Raw genomic sequence first — 21,173 nt, 5'->3', positions numbered from 1 at the left:
CATGCCTCCAAGCCAATTATTCATCTGTTTAGGTGCCTTTAGAGCATACATGTACTTTTAATTAGCCGTTTTTTGTTTCGTTTTATCTCGTATGTTTTTCTGTCAATTTCTTTTCTTTAAACCTTGATTTTTGTATTTTGTAGCGTGATTTTTTTACAGCTTGCTAACCTTGCTGTCGAGTACTTGTCTTCGTGCAAGGCTTGAAAAGACCCAATGTCTTGCACTGAATACTTTTCGAAATTCTACTTTTTGCGAAATAAAGTTTGTTATTACTATTGGCGCACGCTAAGCTGCAGGCGCCTAATTGGTAGCGATCGTAGTTTTCGTTGCACGAACGTGGTACCGCCATGCTCATCCAGACATCGCCATTTTTCACGTGCCACTCTTGCTATTTTAGCTTCCCAACAATAATCGTCATGACTTCCTCTTGAAGGTATGTGTTTGTTCTAAATCCACCAAATCAACGTTGCCTCAAAAAGACATAGGTATTGCCTTCTCACCGCCAGGACGACCACCTAACGTAGCAGACAGATTCTGCAAGTTCAGTTACCAGCCGTCGGTGATTACAGCTTTTATCTGCCGACGGAAGCGCGCAATCTTACCACTACAGTGTTTTTTTTTTGTTCAGCACGGCGAATGATCGTCTTGTAGGTGTTGGCTAATCACGCTCAGCCTTGTCGTCAATAAAGTGCCTGTATACTCCACTTAGTGAAGAGGAGGTCCTGATAATAGCTAGGAAGACGCACAGAGATTCACGTACGCACAGAGAAATGTTTTCTTGCGGTCCAGAAACATGTAATTACAAGATATATTCCTCCCCTTCATAAAGGACCTGCTTCTCTCATAGCCGATATTTGTTAGAATCTTGCGCAACAGCGGTCTCTCCTCCGTAGATCTCAATGTTTAGGGGCTAAGCGAATACAATTCAGCCGGCGGTGTACCAAGCTTGATAATTTTTATGAACTTCGCGGTGTAAAAACGCGCGAGCTGATTCTTCCTAGTACAAACTCTCCGTATATTGTGAAGATCAAAATACACTGTACTGCGTGCTAGGAAGGACTGCGCGATTGTTGAAGAACTGCACTATGTACTCACGGGCGGCAAGACGAAACGATTGTGAAAAATGCGAAATAAACGCTTGCGTTTATCTAACACACTCCACTGCTAAGTTCGGTTGTCTGGCCGGCTGTCTTACATCAACTGCACAGGAGAAGCGAAATGATTTGTCGGGGACATAAACCAAGGGAAACCTGTTGAGACGCCTGCGCACATTGTAAACGCCCGAATTTGTAACCCAGAATGTAATTGAGACGGTCTGTTCAGCATGGAATATGACATGGAACGGCTTAAGCACATCATCTCACGGTGAGCGTGGAAAAGGGCACTGGAAATAAAGGCCACGTGAAACACAAAGATACTTCTGTGAATGTATATTACTTCTTCACGATTACCTGTTCGTACTTCGTTCCCTTTATCAGAGACTATTTGTTTAAAATCAATTGCGCTAAAAACACTCAGTAATCCTGAAATGACTGCGCTTGATGATATAATCTCTACTTATCAAGAGCCCACAATTCGTATCAAATAGCATACCCGAAACAGCTGGCTGTCGTATTCCACAGCCACATACCGTTTGGTATCAGGGAAGGAGAAGAAAAATTTTGTCTACTGCTCCGGAGAAGTTTTCAATCTGTGTGAAAACCAGCTTTAAATGTTTTTGAGCACAAAGGTGTTCAACTTGCGGACCTCTTACTTTTACAAATAATTATACGCAGGTAGCATGAGGAAGCGCTAAACGAACGCCTGATCAACTGTACGTTTACTTGACGTCTATGATCAAAAAGACTGTGCATACCCTGTGACGGAGGGCTTCGTGGTAGACCGGATGGCGGCTGCGGGACGACACGCCAAGTGTGTCTATAAAATGAGGGTACGAAACGACCTATTTATCGCCCGCTGTCGGTGCAATCTTCGTGTGTAGGTCGCGTTCACATGCGCGACTGGAGATGGCTAACATTACTTCCCCTGTTCGAGCACCCAGCGCGAGAGGCGACGCACGATCGCCCGGGCAACTGTCCTTCATGTCTACGATAAGGTTGTGCTTCAATGGAAAATACCAAATAAATCAAACAGAATCTAGGGCGACAATCTCGACTTGTTCGTCTTATCAATAGATAGGAGCTCATTCAAGGTGCTTCAGCGGCCTCTGACACGAGACATCTTTCTTTCGTTTTAAAAACAACGCACGAACCAGATCAGCTTTAGCATGTGGTGTAGTTTATAGTGGGGATCTGAATTCTGTTAAGTGTGTACGGTTCTGTAGCAGCCAACGTTTACTTTCTTGAAACCAACGAGTATATCTTTGAACTTTTCCTGTGCATAGTGCTTGAAATTGAGAAGAAGGTACATTTACCCCAGAGGGGAAGAGGGCCCCGTTCCATTTTTTATTGTAGGTCAGTCCCGCTATTTTCCGTATCTTATCACCTGCAAGCAAAGCAACAAAATAGCATGATTTGCTTTCCCCTTGCAAAGTACATTGCTCTCCACAACGTGTACGCCTGATAGTTCTGCGCACGTGAATCTCCTAATGAAAGCTTCTGCTTCGTAACCGATATCGTACATTTCCAGTTAAGCACCTCCGTCGTACTGTTGAATAACTCAATTGTAGAAGTTTACTGTAGTAATGCGGTTGTACTGTTGGGGACAAGTCATGCCTTGTATTAGCTTTCGTGGTCGCAATCCGGGACTCTACAATGTTTTAAGGGTTCTGAGTAAAAACGATCACTCCGGCGTCCTTGACGATGGCTGAATGAGTTGTTTATAGCTCAGAAAAGTATCTTTTCGAGACTGTATTCATGTAACCTAGGTCCTTCTCGTAACTAAGATTTATTGTAGCCAACTTGTGCTCCGTAATTAAGTAGAAAACACTAATGTAGCTTACCCATTACGAAACCAGTACATACGATGACTGCTTGTCACCTCCTCTGCTGTAACATATGGCATGGCCCCAGGGTCAGTGCTGAGACCGTTGTTCTTCCTTATTAATGTTAACGACCTTCCTTTCGACTCACTTGCGCTACCATTAGCTCTTCGCTCACAGTTATTCATTGTTCATAAAGATTTCTAACCCGGCTGATATCTTCAAACTTGATTATTGATGTGTTTGATGATTGATTATGGTGTTTAACGCACCGAAGCCGCACCTGCACTCTTAGGCTAAAAAGAAGTAAAATGAGGACTGAATACGGCCGTTCGTCTTGGCGGGCAACCGTTCATCTTCAAGGGTAGTACGTGTGGCAGAGTGCGGGCCGCGTGCACAAATGCAGACTGAATGTTCGTCCACTTCGATCTATGAAGAGCAACGGGAAGCCGAAACCCAACTCTTAGCCTCGTTGCAGCTTCGTTAATCCCCTGTAACAGCGTCGTCCTTGCCATTTGGTGCATATGTCTGTGGACAGTTTTAGATTTCACAAACGGAAGTCTTTTACATAGTGCCACGTTAAACAAATATTGTTAATTATAGGAAGAGCGCCCAGGGTTGAACAAGCGGCGGGTAACGCAAGCAGCGGCGATGCGCGATGTACATTAACGCTTCCCGTTGAGGCTGTGTTAAGACACTGTGTTACATAGGATTCGCGCGAAGTAATAACCGCAAATGAAATATTTCAACGGTGTCAACAATAACACAAGTATTAGTGAAATTAGCGCACGTTGATCCATAAACGTAATCATTACGGATATGTTTGACAGACGAGAAAAACGTGTTAGTTGTGATGACAGCTACAAGAAAAAATGCGCGCTACAGCGAAGCGTCATGAAGTTAGCTGTTACACTCCTTACACAGTTGCCTTGTGTACCAAAGGAATGGCCATACTGGAGCTGCTGTAACACCAGGCTGCATTTCCCAGTCGCGATCGTCTAGTAACCCTAACTTGAAGAGTTCAGACTAGGCAACACCAAATTTGGTTTTGCCTATGCAGATAAATATACTCTATTTCCCTATTCTTACATGCACGCAGACGACCGCTTTCACATATAATACCTAGAGCACTTAACATACGTAGCGAACACTAAAATATACTTAGTTTTCGCTAATTCGTTTGTGCTTGAAAAATGAGTTGTTTGATCACTCAACCACCCGTTTCAGCTAGGTGACGAGTTGTGAGGCTCTACTTAGAATCGAGCTGAACAATAGTCCCTAGCGTAAAAAAAGCGCAAATCACGGTCACGATCGCTAGCGCGTATAGAAATTAGGACAGTACTTGAAATGAATCGTCGCGTTGTGCACAGTAGTAAATGCTTTACACTTCAATACACATTTTCTACGACACGTTTTGTCGGCTCTGTGGCCCTGGGGTAGCGTATTGGATTCCTTGACTACTGTTGCAGGAGTCCGTGGTTCCGTCCCGGCTGTTTTTTAAGGGGCGAAGCACGCTGGGACCTCGCTTTGTTCGTGGTTTGTCCCTTGGCGTCTGTGTACACAGTGTAGCGCATGCGTGGGAGCATTCTACTGGATTGGATTGGATTTGGATTGGATAGGATTGGAATTGTATATACTGTACACACGCATTGTCACTCATTTACATGCGCGAGTGGGCAATGCCACGGGTGATTTACGGTAAGAAAGATCCCCAGTGCTTCGCCCACTCGTCATTATTCACTTCGTGGACATGCGTGTTTCTTCCTATGACCCCCTACAAACAGTTCGTCCTTGGAGAGCATCGGAAGGACCAATCGGGTGACCGACTAACCGTTCGTCCGCTCTCACTTGTTCCCTTGTTCCCCAAAGGGCGCAGTGATGGTGGCAAAGTCGGTTAGTCGCCCAGAAGACGAACGTTTAGTCCTTTATGCCTAAGAGTGATGGGCTATGAGGCAGGCCATAGAAAAGGGCTGCGGTTTATCTTTGACCCCCCGGGCATCTTTACCGAAATATCGACACGCGGCTGTTTTCGCGTTTCTTTTGCATCTGAAAAGCAGCCATAACGGCCGTGATCGAACCTGCTACGTTGACCTCAGCAGCACCACGCCTTACCCTTATACCTCGGAACTTCAAACCCATCTGGGTAACCAATCCGGTTGTTGCAATAAGGTACCATCAAGCTTTATTGCGTCGCGCTAGTACTGTAAAACGTGTTAGAAGCACCAAAGTCTTCACATCACAAGTAACGTGTCTTGACAAATGAATGTTGCGTATATCGCATTATAAAATATTTAGGTCTTAATTTTTTATCTGTCCCTTCTTCACTAAAATTTATCCTGTACACAACCATAGCACGTCCAAAACTATAATGCATGCGCCATCTAGGTCCCTTTCAAAACCACACTCATCGTCGCCCTCGAAGGCATTCAAAACCACGCAGCTAGTCATGTATTATCTAACTACTTACGCCATTCAAGTGTAACGGCCATGAAGAAGACAACTTAGCTGACATCTCTACGGCATACATATTCCCGGCTTTTGATTTTTCACAAAATATTTCACCCTAATCCAGTCTTAAGAAAACCGCGTTTCCGATTCTCTCCCATACTTCGTCCCTGTTTGAACAGGGCTATAAGTTGTCGGGCCATCTAGTTGAACTAACCTGTATCATGGCTTGTATTCACCGAACAAGCAGAGGCTGAAACCGCGTTCCCGCCTCCAGCGCCTCCAACATAGACATCACAAATCAAGAATTGCTACAGGTCTATTGCTTTTTGTCGATTTTGTTGATGTTAAATCTCTCTCCTTTCAGCAAGGCAGGCGAGCCCTGAAAGTAAATAACAGATACGAAATGAAATGTAGCGGCACAGAAGCCGTCTGCAAAATAACGTACGCAGCCAAGCGAATCACTGGAATGGAACGCATATCTCTCGAAACACCCTCCTTTCCAGCCCCCCCAATTAAATCGGGAATGTTGATGAGCAGATACGAACTGTCTAGGCCACAAGGGGTTCTGACCACAACATATCCCGATGCGGCATTCAACCTTAGAAACAAATGGGAGCTAAATGAACTGTGAGTGTTCACGCACTAGTAGCACAAGTTAACAAACAAATAACAAGGCATGCTTCATGGCAATGTGCATAGAAAAGGAAATGGTAGAGAATTGTGTGGTATATTCTCACGTGAAATGATGATATTGCTTTAAGCTGACGCGTTCAGAAAATGCCAAATCCATGTGATAAAGAAAGTATCAGCAAGGTCTTCCCAAATGGTGATGAATAAAACCAAGAGGGCCCATAAGTTCTCTTCAACGACCGCCAGGTGACACTTCCAAGTCTGCTTACATTCTTGACTCGGTGCAAAGGAAATACTACGCCAAGACGAAGGAAGGGCAAGACGTACACAGGAAAGCACCTTCTGTTTGATATTGCATGCGCTTTTTCGCGGTGCCCAAGAATGAATTACAAACACTCCCAGGCTTATGCCTTCCTAAATACTTATATTTCTTGAATAATAACCTAGCTGTCTTATATCTCAGTTTTTTCTCGCGCTAAACTGAAAATAAGCTTATGTAACGAAATACGTCGGAGCACATGCCACCTCTACTCTCGCTATATTACGGATTGGGCGATGACATAAATACTTGGAAGGATTTGCATGCATATCACGGTAATATTGTATTAGAAGCAGAGCAAAAACAATCGTTTAATATATCTCTTGCTACGTGCTAGAGGTGATGCCATTCGGCGGCCGATCAGGGTGTTTCAGCATGCTTTCTAGCTGTAGTGTTTGCCTTAAAGTAATGGCTACTCCGATACAACTGAGGGATACGCTGTAAATAAAGTGATTGTACCCATTTTGACACGGCCCTAGCAAGGTATTGTGGTAAGGAATAATTTGGTGTAATTGTAGTAATTCAACTGAACGAACGTGCGCCAGTCAGGCACCACTATAGAGCCTTTGTATTTTTTCCATAATATTAACACTGCTTAATATTAACTTAATATTAATTAATAATAATCCCTAATATTAACACTGATCCGAGTGGTCGGATCGCGTCGGATCGAGTGGTCGGAGTCCTCTGCGCTTTGCTCGGAGCCTTGCAATTGGTCACTGACTTCTGTGTGGGAGGGAAACCACCCAACAGCACAGGCCAGTGTCCAAGCCACTGACGGGCCGCCTCTAGGGCGGCCATGGCCGTGCCGAGCTACGGCAAAGCGCGGCCGCGGCCGACGGTCGCACCCCCCATTTGCACGGTGTGTAGCATCGGGTATGTGACGCCCGATGGCAGATCAGTGTGCTTCTGCCATGCAGTGGGGCCGAGAGGAGTTTACGTAGGCCGGACTGGTAGATGCCTGAATGATCGTCTTAGAGAGCATGCTTACACCATGCACACAGGAACGGGCAGAAATCTTTCAATACATTGCAAGAAATGCAAGAAAAGTGATTGCCATCCAAAGTTAAAAGAAACGCGCGTTTTGAAACGCTATCGAGGCGCTCGCTCGCGGGAAATATTGGAGGCCTCACTGATTGGCATTTGAGGGGAACATTGCGTGTGCACGCCATCAATTGCCCTTTTGGAAAGAGGTGGCATGCCTAGCCAGTTGAACCTCACTAGTATCAGATAGCTAGCTTGACACCAAGTCTGATTGTTTTATCCTTGATGTAAGCCTCCATTGCATACCTGGAGTGATATCTTAACCTTGAACGGGCGCATGCTTGCCGCCACTGATTTTTCCGTGTATTTAATGTCGTATAATAAATCGTACTTCAGTTGTTCGTGAGCGCTCTAGTTTGTCACTTCTTCCGTCCTCGTCCCTGTGCTGTTTTTAGCATGAACCTATTGTTGCGCTGGCATTGGCAGCCCATTTAAACGTTCTCAATACCCTATCGACCCGTTGCGAACTTTGGGAACCGTCACGATCTCCCGGCATCTTGGTACGCTCGCCCACCGCCACGCGGCGCCGCTAGCAATGATACGCGCCTTTTATTTGTCGCGGTGTTCAGTGGACGCAATAGTGAGGAACACTCAAGAAGTGAGGCTGTTAAGTGGCCACTCATGAAAAGCATTCTGAATCCCTTCCCTCATAAACAAGCGTTCACGCGAACCTTGACCTCAGTGAGAACGAAAACGACTCAAAATCGCAGCGCAATTACCGTAAAACGAAAACACAAACAGTTCTGTCAAAATTAATAGGCAATGCCCGAAAGTAGGATGCAAAACGATCGGTAAACCAAACAGAAATGCTTTCAATTCGCTGAGCTTCACACGAACGCAAATTTTTGGTACGCGTTATTGTAGATCATTCTGGACATTTAATAGTTAGTTTAATTAAATCTATACAACTGCCAAACAGAAGTAAAATATAAAACAATAAAATAACGCAACGTATTTGGCTAACCATAGCCAAATCAAGCTGTGTACCAACTTTCAATGAAAACAAACGGCTTAAGGTAACAGTAGACAACTATCTGAATTTCTGCACAAATTTTTATGTGACTCACCGGACCTGGTCCGTGGTAATCACCCCACAAAACCTTTTAGACAAAGCTATATTTTGAAAATTCCAAATAACATGTAGCGGAAGCCGCGGCACAAAATGATAGTTCAATCTGCAGAGCCTACCATTCCAATGTCGCATATTTGAAAATGCATTTCCCCACAACGCCGAAGTATGTGGTATAGATTTACTAGTCACTGGGGTGCTTAAAGCCACAAGCATCCACATCCGCGAAATATGTGTACTTAAAATATTACCAGCAAGCAGTACATCTGCAATCTACTGACCTTGAAGGACCTTTTAAGTGCAAATGCACTTCTTAAGCGAGCCTGAATCGTCCGCCGCCGTAGTCCGCATAGCAACAGCTGCGGGTGCGCGCGCTCCTTGTCTTCCTCCTCGTCTTCCCTAGCAACGGGGGGAGATGGGCGCGCGCTAGTCTCCTCCTCCTCTCTCCGCTCAGTGACTGCGGGTGTTGGGCGCCTCCTCTCCACTTCGGGCGGGAGAGCTCTCGCTCGCGTAGCGGGCGCTCCGCATTCCGACGCGTGAGGGCGCTCGTGTAGCCCTCGCCGTAACGGCGGGCGCTACTCTCCTCCTCCTCTCTCCGCTCAGTGACTGCGGGTGTTGGGCGCCTCCTCTCCACTCCAAGATCACGATATCCACCGTAATCGCGCAATCCACAACCGTGCATTCGCACTTACACACTCTCCCCCTCGGGGAAGTGCGAGGGAATTTTTTTGCGGTAAGTGGCGTTCCTTCTCTGGCCCAAAATTCTAGTATCTAGTTATTTTGCCGCCCCACCTAAAACACTTCACGAACAATGAATTCTTCCAAGAAGGTTTCGACAATAAGTGCAGGCAGCTGAAAGTCTTAGTTGAGTGGATCTCGTCGGCTGATTTTTTGGCCTCCGACAAGATAAAAATGAAAGAGGACGCGTGCCTGATATCAATCCGGCAAAGGGACAATAGCGTGAGGCCGTACTCCACGCCGTGGGTTATACTGACTGTTTTACTGAGATAACGGGGACGTAATATGTATCACGTACGCCTTCGCGCTATCTACTTCTTCATTTCCGGCTGTCAATTCACACAAATCTCTCTTGCCTCACTCCTTATCTGCTGCCGATGCTCTAATTCCTAATCATTTCAGGCAACCTGTAAATTACCCTATAGTGGAAGGCCCTAGACCTCCGGTTTCTCGGTTTTCTTGTGTTATTTGGAGCACCTGTTTTGAACAAGTCATTTTGTTGGTTGTTGCGCGGTGCCATCGTTCCTGCGTTGTTTCTGCCCTCGGGGATTAACCATTTCCAAGATAATTTCATGCGACTGCAAAAAAGCCAGTGTCCAGCACCCGTATAGCGGAAATATACTCCCAACCACCCATCGGCCGCGACGTATCACAAACGCCTGCAAATTTGCATTGCCCAACGCTTCCCCGGGATTGTTCTGATAGCAGGTCTCCCGTTACGCAATACTAACCCCTCAAATATTTTGTCGCAATTTCACACAAACGCAGAAACAAAGTCAGCGGCAAATAACGCGATAATAGCTTTGAGATCTTTTGTACTTATCATTGTTCTGTAGTGATTCTTTTTCTGCGTAATTATCCTGTTTAATTACCTTTTACATTTTTTTCATTTTAAATCCAAACATCCATTTTCAATGTATTTAACTTACCCGTTATACCTCGGTGGAACGGGGAGGGTTTCAGTTCATGAGACCGTCTAAAGTGACTTGTCTCTGGACGCAGTGAGGGGGACTCGCGTGTTAACGTTTATATGGCACTTACTATTTCATGGCCGGAAGGATCGATAACTGTCGCTTACCTATACGAAAAGGTTTCAAAATTTCACGAAGAAGCTTCAAACGCCCCAGTTTCCTTATTTTTTAAATATGTCCCTTTTGTACTAAAAAAAATAAACGTCCCACTTGCTTGACAGGTAGCGCCATCTAGTGAAAACTGGATAAACCAAAATGTGTTTCTTCCTTGCTTTTTATTTCAGTAAAGAAACAATATCTTTTTTGAAGAAGAAATCTAGGTTGAAGAAGAAATCTAGAAGAAATCTAGGCCAGGCAGCGCGCGCCCATCTCCCCCCGTTGACAAGGAAGACGACGAGATTCCTGGCCAATCCCCCACGTGGGTATGCAATGCGGACATCGCCAATTGATTGCTAGAGCGGATCTCAGCTTTGAAATTTCGTGTCAGTACTCCTTTAAGCGGGTGCATTAGCCCTCCTCACGCCCGATTCCTGGCCAATCCCCCACGTGGGTATGTGCCATGTCAGCGGCCAGGCAGTGCGCGCCCATCTCCCCCCGTTGCCAAGGAAGACGAGGAGATTCCGGGCTAATCCCCATCTCCCCCCGTTGCAAAGGAAGACGAGGAGATTCCTGGCCAATCCCCCACGTGGGTATGCTATGCGGACATCGCCGGTGGACGCAGGTTCAGGGTCGCTTAAGAAGTGCATCGCACTTTAAAAAAAACACTCCAGCACTCGCCGTAATCGTATCAACACTTGCTCGGAACGAGAAAGCAGGTCATAGAGTACGCCTATCTAAGGTGATGTCGAATGATTATCACTTCCGAAAAAAATGAAATAAGCTGACAGTTATAGCAACAATGATGGAGTAAAGGTCATAACGGCAGCGAAGAAAAAAATCGGCTGCGATCGTGGTCGCGAAGGCTCTGTTCAGCTTCACTACCTTCAGGTCTCACGCATTCGTGTGAGCCTCCTTCATTCTTCGTGTTGTGCTGGTCAGTCCAGTGCAGTAAAACTCTCTTTAGAATGCGTAAGCGAATAAAGGGAGAAACTTGGGTGCAGTCCTGTTTATAGGGCCCCAGAAGCTTGTGCCCAGGCCCAAACCCTGTCGATCAACTTGCGGTGGTGCTCCATTGCCCAACTGGCCGGAGTCGCCTTCGGTGTATATAAACAATGAGGTGTATTGTTATCGGTCTGAAAAATGGCTGGGAAGGTCCATACGGTGTGGAAGCGGGTGGCTTTTTTATTACATGTTTAGAACCGTCCTCACTCAATCTGTCTGCAAACATAAACGCCAACCTGTATCTGTGTGTCAAAGTGTGTCTGTATTATCGGCATTTGTGCTTCGTTGGTGCTTCGTCTCATGTGAGGTGTGCGTAGTTTTCCTCTTTCGTCTTTGTTTTAAACCATTCTCCGTAGGATTTGTACGGTGATATCGAGTAGCAGTGGTGTGCGTCTCTACGGTTGCTAAGGCTTCTCGCAAGCGAATAGGCGCTCACGTTTCCATTTAGGCCTTCGTGCGCACGGCACCATGTGATGTGGTGCATGTGGTTTAACAACTTTGGGATGCGATGTTTGGAGCCGATGGAGTGGTTATATTAACGGTGTTCCTACCTAGAACCACATACCAGCCTCACGCAATGGCGTAACCGTCACTGTCGAGCCAGGTTGCTGTGCACGGCAGACGTACCTCACTGCTATGGACTTTGAGGTGACGTAATCGCCTTTTGCAGCAACGAAGGTAGCTGCGGAAATGGCTCTGCACGTCAGTACACCGTAAACACTCAGCCGAGAAACCCGAAAACCTTGCTTGCAGCGCCGAAGTTTGTAGGTGCATCCGGCCGCGTTAAATTGGAGAATAATGCGTCCGCATCCACAACTCCTAAGTGCACGGAGCCATGGAAGTTATTTCTTGAGAATGATGAGCGAATCGCAGAAGTGTTTTTGTTTACCTGCCACAAGGGTATCGATGGAAAAAAGTTTCAGATACCGATATGATTTATGTATAGGTTACGTTTGCTAAAATAATTGCTATGATGTAAGCCTAAAAGTGCCTGGTATGTGGTGTAGATGACAACGCAAGTAACGTTTTATCTAATATGTGAAAATCGTCATGATAGAAAATAATGGTGATGGGATTCCGCAAAAGAAGCTCCAGGCACATTAGAAAGGTGTCACCTGCCTTGGGCAGTGAGGCTACCGGGGCATACAGGGAACACGCAGTACACCCTAACTTCTCACGGATTTGAGGTACTTAAAGGGACCCTGCAACACTTGCCATCGACTACTAGTATTGTATTTTGGGATAAAGTCTATTGTCCAAGAAATCTCCTCCCGCAAGAATTATGAAAATCCGTTCACAATTAACGAAACTACGCGCGATGAGAAATCGCGCATAATCGTTCCCTGTCAACTCGAGCGCGGACAAGGCGAAGAAAGCTTGCGCGCTCTCTCCCGGAGAGGGGGGCGGCTCGCGGCGTTCTCTTCGGCGGCCTTCGATATATCACATGCCGGGTAGTTTTCTCCTTTTCTCCGCAATGCTAAGGGGCCTATTTCCGGTCTGGTGCCACAAAAAAGCAGGCATGGGTGCCTGCTCGTAAGTGCGCGCTCGGGCTGGTAGGGCGTTTTTGAAGCAATAAACGTTTGTAGTCGAGTGGTCCCGTTGAAAGGGAAGTATTGAGCTCATCACTCAAACTCCGCGCGCACTCAAAACACAAAATAAACGGCAAAACTGTGCCTACAGGTTCAGGCATAGAAGAGGTTCGTACACAGCGATGACGACGACGGAAATGGGAAAATCTAGCCGCGAAGTTGACCAGTGACAGCCGTTGGGGCAGCCGTGGCCTATGTGACGTCCCTTAGGCCATGCATAATGAGGACAACTGAAGAGAGAGCGGTTTGTTTTTCCGCGTCTTTCACATCGATTTGCGCGCTCACCGCTTCACGTGCACGTGTAATATTTGGCTCAGGTATTCCTGGCAGTGTAATCTAAACGTCGCGCAGGTTTACTTGTACTGCTCAAAGAGTGTTGCAGGGTCCCTTTAATGTTTGAAATGATAGTTTAAAAATTAGCCGAATATCTATTGATAGATTCTTAGGGATGAGTGAGCATCTCCTCCATCTTACTCGCGAACAGAATGCTCGGCCCTGTGCACTTGCCTGGCTCCGCCTTCAGAAGCCCGCACCACAGCTTTTCTTGCACGCTTCTCGCGCAAAGTGACAACTGTGCTTTGAACCACGTCAGTGGTCAGGTTTTATCGCTTCACAAGCAGCATCGGCTGCGTCGCTACTTGGGTTGTCGACCAGTAACGAAATTTTGTCGCATTTAACTCATATCCCTCCCTTCAGCCACTAAGTCGGCTCTGCACCCGTGGCAGATGTCGTTTAGACTGAGATGCCAATCGCAAGAGGAAGCGAGGAGTCACGGGTTCCCGAGAAAGGGCGGAAGATGCGCGAAGGCAGCGCCACCGTCCCCAACACGGCGTGACGCCCTCCACACAAACAAGGCCGCTGTCTTTTTTTTGTGTCGTTCCCTGTTCACTGTTGATGCCGCAACTTTCCACCTACAAGCATCTATTCCGCACTCAGTAAAAGAATAGGAGGATACCTAACATTTTTGCAGATGTGAATGTGAAAGAAATAGTAGAGCTGCACGCGGCTGTATGCTTCTTCAAGTATGCCGCTGCAAATAACATTTATGCTTTTGTGTGGGCTGTGCCCTAAAATTTCCGAAAAGCTGCGATGGTTCACTTTCTTCAGGGGGAGGGGGCGTTAGCTGGTTGGATATGGTAGGGAATCTTTGACACGATGTGGCCGAAAAGAACAGGTTCAAGTTCCAATCTTGTGGAATAATGTTTTCAGTAACATTAGTTCGATTTTACTTTTTCTTGAGTTTGGGGCACGATTGCGAGTACACAGAACGTGGACCAGTGGAGTTTGTGTACTTCGCCCTACCAAAGGTGATCGTTGCACCGCATTTTGTACATTTAACCTCGCCATGAGAAGCTTGAGTGTTCATGGTTCTGGCATTTTAAGCAGCTTCTTCGATTTGGGATGTAAGCACGTTAATCTCACCTGATGAAGGCTGCCTTTACAGTCCCAGGTCTACCTGGAATTGCTGAAGTCCGTATTACATTATCCGGTGTGAATTTCGTCATGTTCTCTTCCCATTGTTATTCTACAACCGCCGACTACACAGTCATCCTACATACCTCCCATTAAATCAGCCTGATTCATGTGCACTACTTATTTTTCGGAGATAGCACTGTCTATCATCCCAAAAGAGTTAGTGACCTTTAGGTCGGCGTATATGCTTCGTTGAAATAACTTAACAGCCTGGTATTTTCGCATCTCCTGCAAATAAAGGTTACCAGCTGAAGGAGTTTTAACCCGAGAGCGCTGCTAGCCTCATTGAGCGACTCTCTGTGGGTGCTAGCCATCCTCAGCGACCGTGGTTGTTAACCGTGCTCATCAGGCGTCCATTGAATGACGCCCTCAGTGCGAAGTGGACGCGATGATGCAGCAGCCAGAAGCAAACCCTCAACCGAAACTAGAATCGGGTGCAGGCACTCCGGAAGTGTGGAAAGGAGCATAAATTTCGGGGAACCTTTGCCACGACTTTCTGGCTCTTATTAGTAGCCGCTGATGACGCACAAGGAAGACAGGCAGGGCCCAACCTCTAATTTGCTCTTATTCTGTAGCCGCTCCTATGCACTCACTCAACGGGCACACAGTCCCGGCATTGAAAATATAATATTCAAAGAGTACCCTTTGCTCATGAAGCTACAAAAAGCCAATCACATGCTGTGTGCCAAGTAAATGACCCGTTACCCTTAACAGCGGGCGAAATAGCCGCCGATTGCGCTAATCGTGCGGCGGAGCGATAGCGAAGCGCGTGGCAAGTGGGTGAGAGGATGTCCGGTCACGGGTTTAGCGGCAATCCATCCCCGAGGCACTTACTGCTGCAACGAATGGAGTGACAATGTCGCGGAGGCTTGGTTGCGCGTCTTTGTAAATAGTAGTGCATTGCAGTGGCTGGGGCACTATCTCGCTGCATTGCCCTTTTGTCAAAGCCTTGAAAACGTGTCCAATTATACTACGGCAAGTAAAGAAAAGGATACACTATTTCAAGCTAGCTTTGCGCCAAGATTTTCTAGTCATGGCTATAAAAAGTAGCCACGTTCTTCAAAACGATTGAAAGGGCTAGAATGTGAACACAGACCAATTAAACGTCTTATAATCAGGAGCTATTCCGAGTAAAGAGCGCCAAATTTAACGAATTTTCAAACCACTTTTCGAATCTCACGTGGCCTTGTCACCGCAAGTTCCGCGAACAAAATAATGGGTGCGTCATCATGCTGTTCTTCCCATCGCGCTCACAACACTTCGACTCAAAACGTCGCATTTTCACTCAAAAGCCGCAAAATCCCACAGCCGCATGCTCTCGTCCTTAGATTATAGGCCACACACACGGGGATGCCCTCAGCCTTGTCTACGCTGTAGTTTGCACATAGAACGGTTTCTACATATTTCGATGTTAGGAAAACTGACGGGTCAGCGATTTCTGTTGTTGGTTATCAGTAGAGTGAACTGCTTGTATTATAGGAGATCTCATGTCGGCTACTTGTACTCGAAGTACTTCATTGCGGTACCGCTTTGAAGGCAAATCATTTTTGTAGAGCAATTTTGACACAAAACAAAACGTAAGATAAGAACTGGAGTTGCTTTTTTAACCGCCTGTGGAATCGAACTCTCAGCGAGCTCCCGACATTCCGGACCCGCAAAAATGATGGGAATCTATCAAGTTGCAATCGTATAATGTGCCAACAGTCACCGCTCAAGGTTCATGCCATTCACATTAAAACTTCTCACCCCGGTTGGCCAGAGCATAAGTTTGCGGGATGTGGGTCCGCACTTTCGCCCATCACCATGCATGACTGCTGATTGTGCCCCTTGCGGAGACAAACTGTGGGCCGACATTCACTTCAACTGAGTATTCGACTTTTGGCAAGTTGTATCAAATCGCCAACGGCCTCTCAAACGGGACGCGTACCTACAAACTCGTGGTAGGGGGTTGGCTCAATACATGCCAATGTTATTCAATGGAATGAAGATTGTGATGGGGATGTTTGGTGTTATTTCCAAAGGGTTTCTGACAGGACGGTTTTGCATCGGTGATGTGCCCCGATAAACCCTTGGGCCACGTCAAATAATGACGGAGTCATCTTATTACCTAGGGCAGGGCAGGTTAAATGACTTGTGGAATACTTTTCGATTTTTACTGCTCTCCTCTAGCCCAATCGGTGTACGAGGTTCTGCTAAAATAAGGGGCCTACCTACCTAATGGAACGAATGACACGCACGAAACCAAGCAATATGTACAAACGTCGCGCTACGATCACGCTGACGTTTCAAATTACTTCGCACTAAAGAGGCTCACGTAATTACAGCAGTCAACACTTCCGACTGATGGCTTCGACGACGTCGCTAGAGGCATTAAGTCAACACCTACTGCAGAAGCACTGACGTGGAAAGGTCGATAATATCAGCTTCACTGGAAATCACACTACGGTGATCTACAAACGAGGACAAGGAATGCAGCTGAAAGTGATCACCACATTTTCACCAGAAATATCGCCACATCGCAGATTATGGTTCGCACAGTGAAAAGTTTACATGAACTATACTAAGCGGCGATTCACTGAAATTTAAGTAGGGTTGCTCAGGGCACAACATATTTTAATATATTTCACGAAGAGTTGTTGGGTGAGCTGTATCACGTCAATTTAGTCCTGCCAGCTGCAATAGAGACCTTTCCCAGAGTGCTATCTTCATCATTGAAAGGGTAAACTTGGACGCCACTTAGCCACACCAATCTCCACATGTAGTTTTCTGTGCTATCTGATTGTCTGCTCTAGAATGCGTGTTCGTCCAGGTCTCAAGTGCTTGTTTGCGTTGGCACGCACAGACACTGCTAAGCCGAGGCCCCCACTCGACAGCTTTTTCCCCCTAGCAAACGCGGAAGTGCCGTATCTACCCTTTAAAGATTTGCATGAATAAATGCATAAAGTTCTCCTTTGTGATTTGTTCGTGTTGGGCAAAGTTGTGCAATCGTTGTTACCAGGGAGTCGATTGAGAACAAGAGCAGCAGTGGAAAAGCTTCTCGGTTCTCTGCATCAAAAGTGCTCCATGTCCTTCCGACATTTCTTGGGTGGTCAGAAGATTATTAGGAGACTACTTCCATAGTTAAAACGTCTAGAGACGTGGTTCAATACGACCTTCAATGTTTTTATGCAGGCAAAAACTTACCTGCAGAATTCATCTCTCGCCATTATCTGCAAACGGGTAGCTTCTTTCACCTTAAAAGGATTGCTATTGTAAATACTTGGGTAAGGCGGGGGAAATACGACAAAAATGTAAAAACTCAATATTTTTTTTATTTCACTCGATACCACAAAACGTCAACACAGGAAATTTCTTTTGGGTGCAAGTCATGTGCAACATAATTATGGTCATGTTCCACTGTTCAGAAGTTTATTTAAAAAAGAAATAAAAAATGCACAAAATGTCTCATTTTACCCAACATGCGAAGAAAAATGAGACGATGCGTGGGGCAAAACGAGACAGTGTGAAAAAAATTTCAGGCCTTCAGTTCGTGCAGTAGAAGCACTTGAAATTTACTCAGCGCACTGAATCCGGGCAGAACCAGGCACTGCGCTGCTCCAAAAATCTTGGCAAATCAAACACCACCAGCCCTTCTATGTGCTATTGTTGTCCTTTGTAAAACGCGTGCACTACATTGGCTTATTCAGCAAATAGAGGCTGGATATGTTCTCATGCATCTTCTTCGCTTCTTTTTGCCGTTTTGATGTCATATTGCGCGGGCGTTTCGTGGCTTTCAACTTCGTCGGCCTGGTTTTATGATTCAATGACGTCAAATTTGTGATAAATTCGTACTTTCAAGCGCTTGTTTCTTTTTAAATTTTGGTATTGGAGAATTTTTATTAAAACTAACTGCGGTCGTAGTACTTTTTACATTCCTCTGGGCGTTATTCCATGAGGTTATGTCGGTGTTCTTGTCTACAACTTTCTCCACACCCTCTTCATCTGCACGGGCACACGACGGCACGTCCCACTCGGGGTCACGTAAAATAGCGCGTGAAACCGGCCAAACACCACACTTTTAAAACCCAGCAGCAATGTTGCGGATGTTGCCGGATCTTTCTAAAGCCTTTGCCACTAATCCGCCAATGTGGTCCACTGCGATTCACTTGATACGACACTTTCTAAGGCAATTCAATGCCTTTTTGTCGCGTTTTGCCCCTCTCACACGCCCGAATTCAAAAAATTTCCCCCTTTGACCCATGGCACCAAATGAACTAAACTTTTGGTGGCATCTAGCCTATAGTATAGAGTAACAGCAAAAATACTTGCGTTGTTGTACTGACAGTGAAGTACATTCATGCACGGATCCGAAAACTTTGCCGAGCAGAATTTCACCCATTTTTGGCGGGTCACGAGCGCACTGACATCATCTGAGCAATTTTTCCTGCGCAAACACTTCGAGAAATCACAAAATTTTACACCAAAAATATAGACAACTACCGGCATCTATCGCTGAAAGAGAGAAGCAAAGAAAAAGTACGTTTTGTGCTAGCGGCAAAGTCAAAATGTCGTGTTTTGCGCCGCGTCTCATTTTACCCGCCTTACCCTACTGTATGCTTTGAAGTAATTGGAATTACTTATATTTGTCATTATTAACGTAAAATTGCTTTGAACTTCAAGTATTACCTGGAATTGGCTTTAGATACAAACATCCCCTGGTTAATGAAGTTAATGAAGCAGACGTTGTAATGCTGGCCATGGCGAAGGCTGCTTTGACGTATGTGCGTGCGTTGGCGTGGGATCGCATGATTTCGCGCGTGTGCAGCACATTTCGGCCATGATTCAACCCGATCGCACTTTGCCTGTCCCAAAATCCCGCGCTCTGAACAAACGGGTTATTCTGAAAAAGTTCAGTAACACTCATATCAAGTACACATACATGTTCGCAATTTTCCCCGCCCGTTTCCCTTCGATGAGCGGCCTCTTCGCAGCAAGAACGAAGGTGGGGTCAGATTTTGCTGCCGCCAAGAGGAGCAAAGTGGGCAGCGCTATAGTGTCACTCTAGCATGCCTAGTGACATCGGTGTCAGGTCTAGGATGCGTTAATTTGTCTACTGACTTTTCCTGCAACGTTATTTGAGCCTTTTTCGTACCGATTCGGCAGAAGCAAGGACAGATTGCTTAAAGGAGATGCTATCTTTCGCTTAGGTTTAGTATAATTGTATTTTAGTGTTGAAAGTATTAAATTTATTAGTTTTGCGACCACGCTTCCAGTCCGACTGTATCGATAGCTTTAATGACGGCACGATCAGTTTTGGAGTCGTTTGCTGTTAGAACGATTTCGAAAGCAAATGTGAGACTATTGATTGAAACATGTGCGGCTTTTTTGAAAGAACAGTAATTCATAAACAAGGCAATAATATTAGTTCCAAGCCATAGCTATCTAGAGCAAGAATCGACTAGCAAATACGTTAAGAAATACTGATTCCGGCTCTAAATAGCTACTGTGTAACCTTATAAACTGTCCATTCCAGCTACTATAAAGAACGCGGCGTTGCAAGTGTAAGGAGCACTAAACATGTCCCAGCTCCTAGTACTGTTGCGCGACATATTCAGTTCAGCGGATAGCTTACAGAATTTTATAACATTAGTTGTATTTAGTTATTTAATTAGTTATTTGTACCCACAACGCCAATATGGTATTACAGTGAACACAAGAGAACACAACTCAAACTGCGACAAGTTCAGTAGAGTAAAAATCGACAGTACCATGTCTATCAAACGCAGATAAAACTCAGGTTGACCGAAACTCGGGTGGACAATAGATTAGGAGAACTCAGGTGACAGAAAGTCAGGTTGGCAAGGCAAAAAATTACAGGTTAGTCTTTTATGCGGCACTTAAACAAAAACAGACTCGTTATCAATTCAGCAATTCAGCTTACTCTAACAAATACAAAAACGAAGCACTTTTAATAGCAGTAACAATCGCTTAACGCAAACGATTACACTGAATACTATTTTTGAAGAAAAATAATTAGTGAATGGTGCGGTGTTATTTCGGTACTCCCGCACTTTGTGAATGTGACCGAATCGTCCAGGGACGTAGTGCGATGTAAAAATGTTGCGGTAGCGAGGAAGACAGGTTAGAGATAATTAAATGCCATGGAAAAGCCTAGACGCTGATAAGCTAGCCGTGCCACCAACTGTTCCCATATGAAATTTCACTTGCACAGTAACATGCCGAAGCCTTCTGTTCAGCTCTTCCTGTCTTTAGAGTGGCTGACCTTTGTCTAAACTCGTGTATTTTGTAAAGTTAAAATCGTTTCTCGGCAGCCTTTGGAGTATAAGTAATACAACATCTCCGATTCTAACCAGTGGCCAACATTTCGCCACACAGGGCCTTCCAGTAGTCCGAGCCCTCGTTCACACGTCTCGCGCGCTTGAGGAAACAGAGTTCGATGAAAAGGCTCGGACAAAACGACGCTCGATAAACTGACATTATATGAAACGGATTTCGATGAAATGGCGTTCGATGATATGGAGTTCGGTGGAATGTCCCGGCGGCGTGATTCAGAATCCTGGTCGCCTAGACGCACCACAACTACCCCCTACCCTCCTGAGGAACTGCTAAAGATGATGATGATGGTTGGGTTTTATTGGCGCAAGGCCGACTATGGGCAAAGAGCGCCAAAGAAGAAGTTACTGAATTATGATGAGACGTACATACTAAAATATCTGACTAAAAGTAAAGGTGATGCAAAACAAAAGACAATGGAGATGGCTGGTGTATAGGGCCAGGGTGATTACACATGATATGACAAGAGCTGCAGAAAGTTTACCTCAGCTAAAAACTTAAAAACACGTTGACTAGAAAACATGGGTTCGTCGGCTAA

General features: G+C 45.6%; 1 protein-coding gene across 3 annotated transcripts in view; it reads right to left on the bottom strand.

Annotated features, from left to right (window-relative positions):
* The window catches only part of LOC144175881 (uncharacterized), a 97,343-nt gene that overhangs the window by 65,038 nt on the left and 11,132 nt on the right, over positions 1-21,173 (bottom strand). Inside the window, exon 1 of one of the 3 annotated variants that reach the window (XM_077704932.1) lies at positions 1,856-2,030. The exons of the other annotated variants lie outside the window; for them this stretch is intronic. The gene's annotated coding sequence lies outside the window, so the exon portion shown is untranslated. Of the gene's footprint in view, positions 1-1,855; positions 2,031-21,173 lie in introns of those variants that run through there. 3 annotated transcript variants of the gene reach the window in all.

Source organism: Haemaphysalis longicornis, unplaced genomic scaffold (assembly GCF_048455015.1).
Source record: "Haemaphysalis longicornis isolate Haplotype H1 unplaced genomic scaffold, Haemaphysalis longicornis Haplotype H1 scaffold_3, whole genome shotgun sequence".
NCBI lineage: Eukaryota > Metazoa > Arthropoda > Arachnida > Ixodida > Ixodidae > Haemaphysalis > Haemaphysalis longicornis.
The sequence above is the reverse complement of the archived record's forward strand: the minus strand, read 5'-3'. Positions and strand labels throughout refer to the sequence as shown.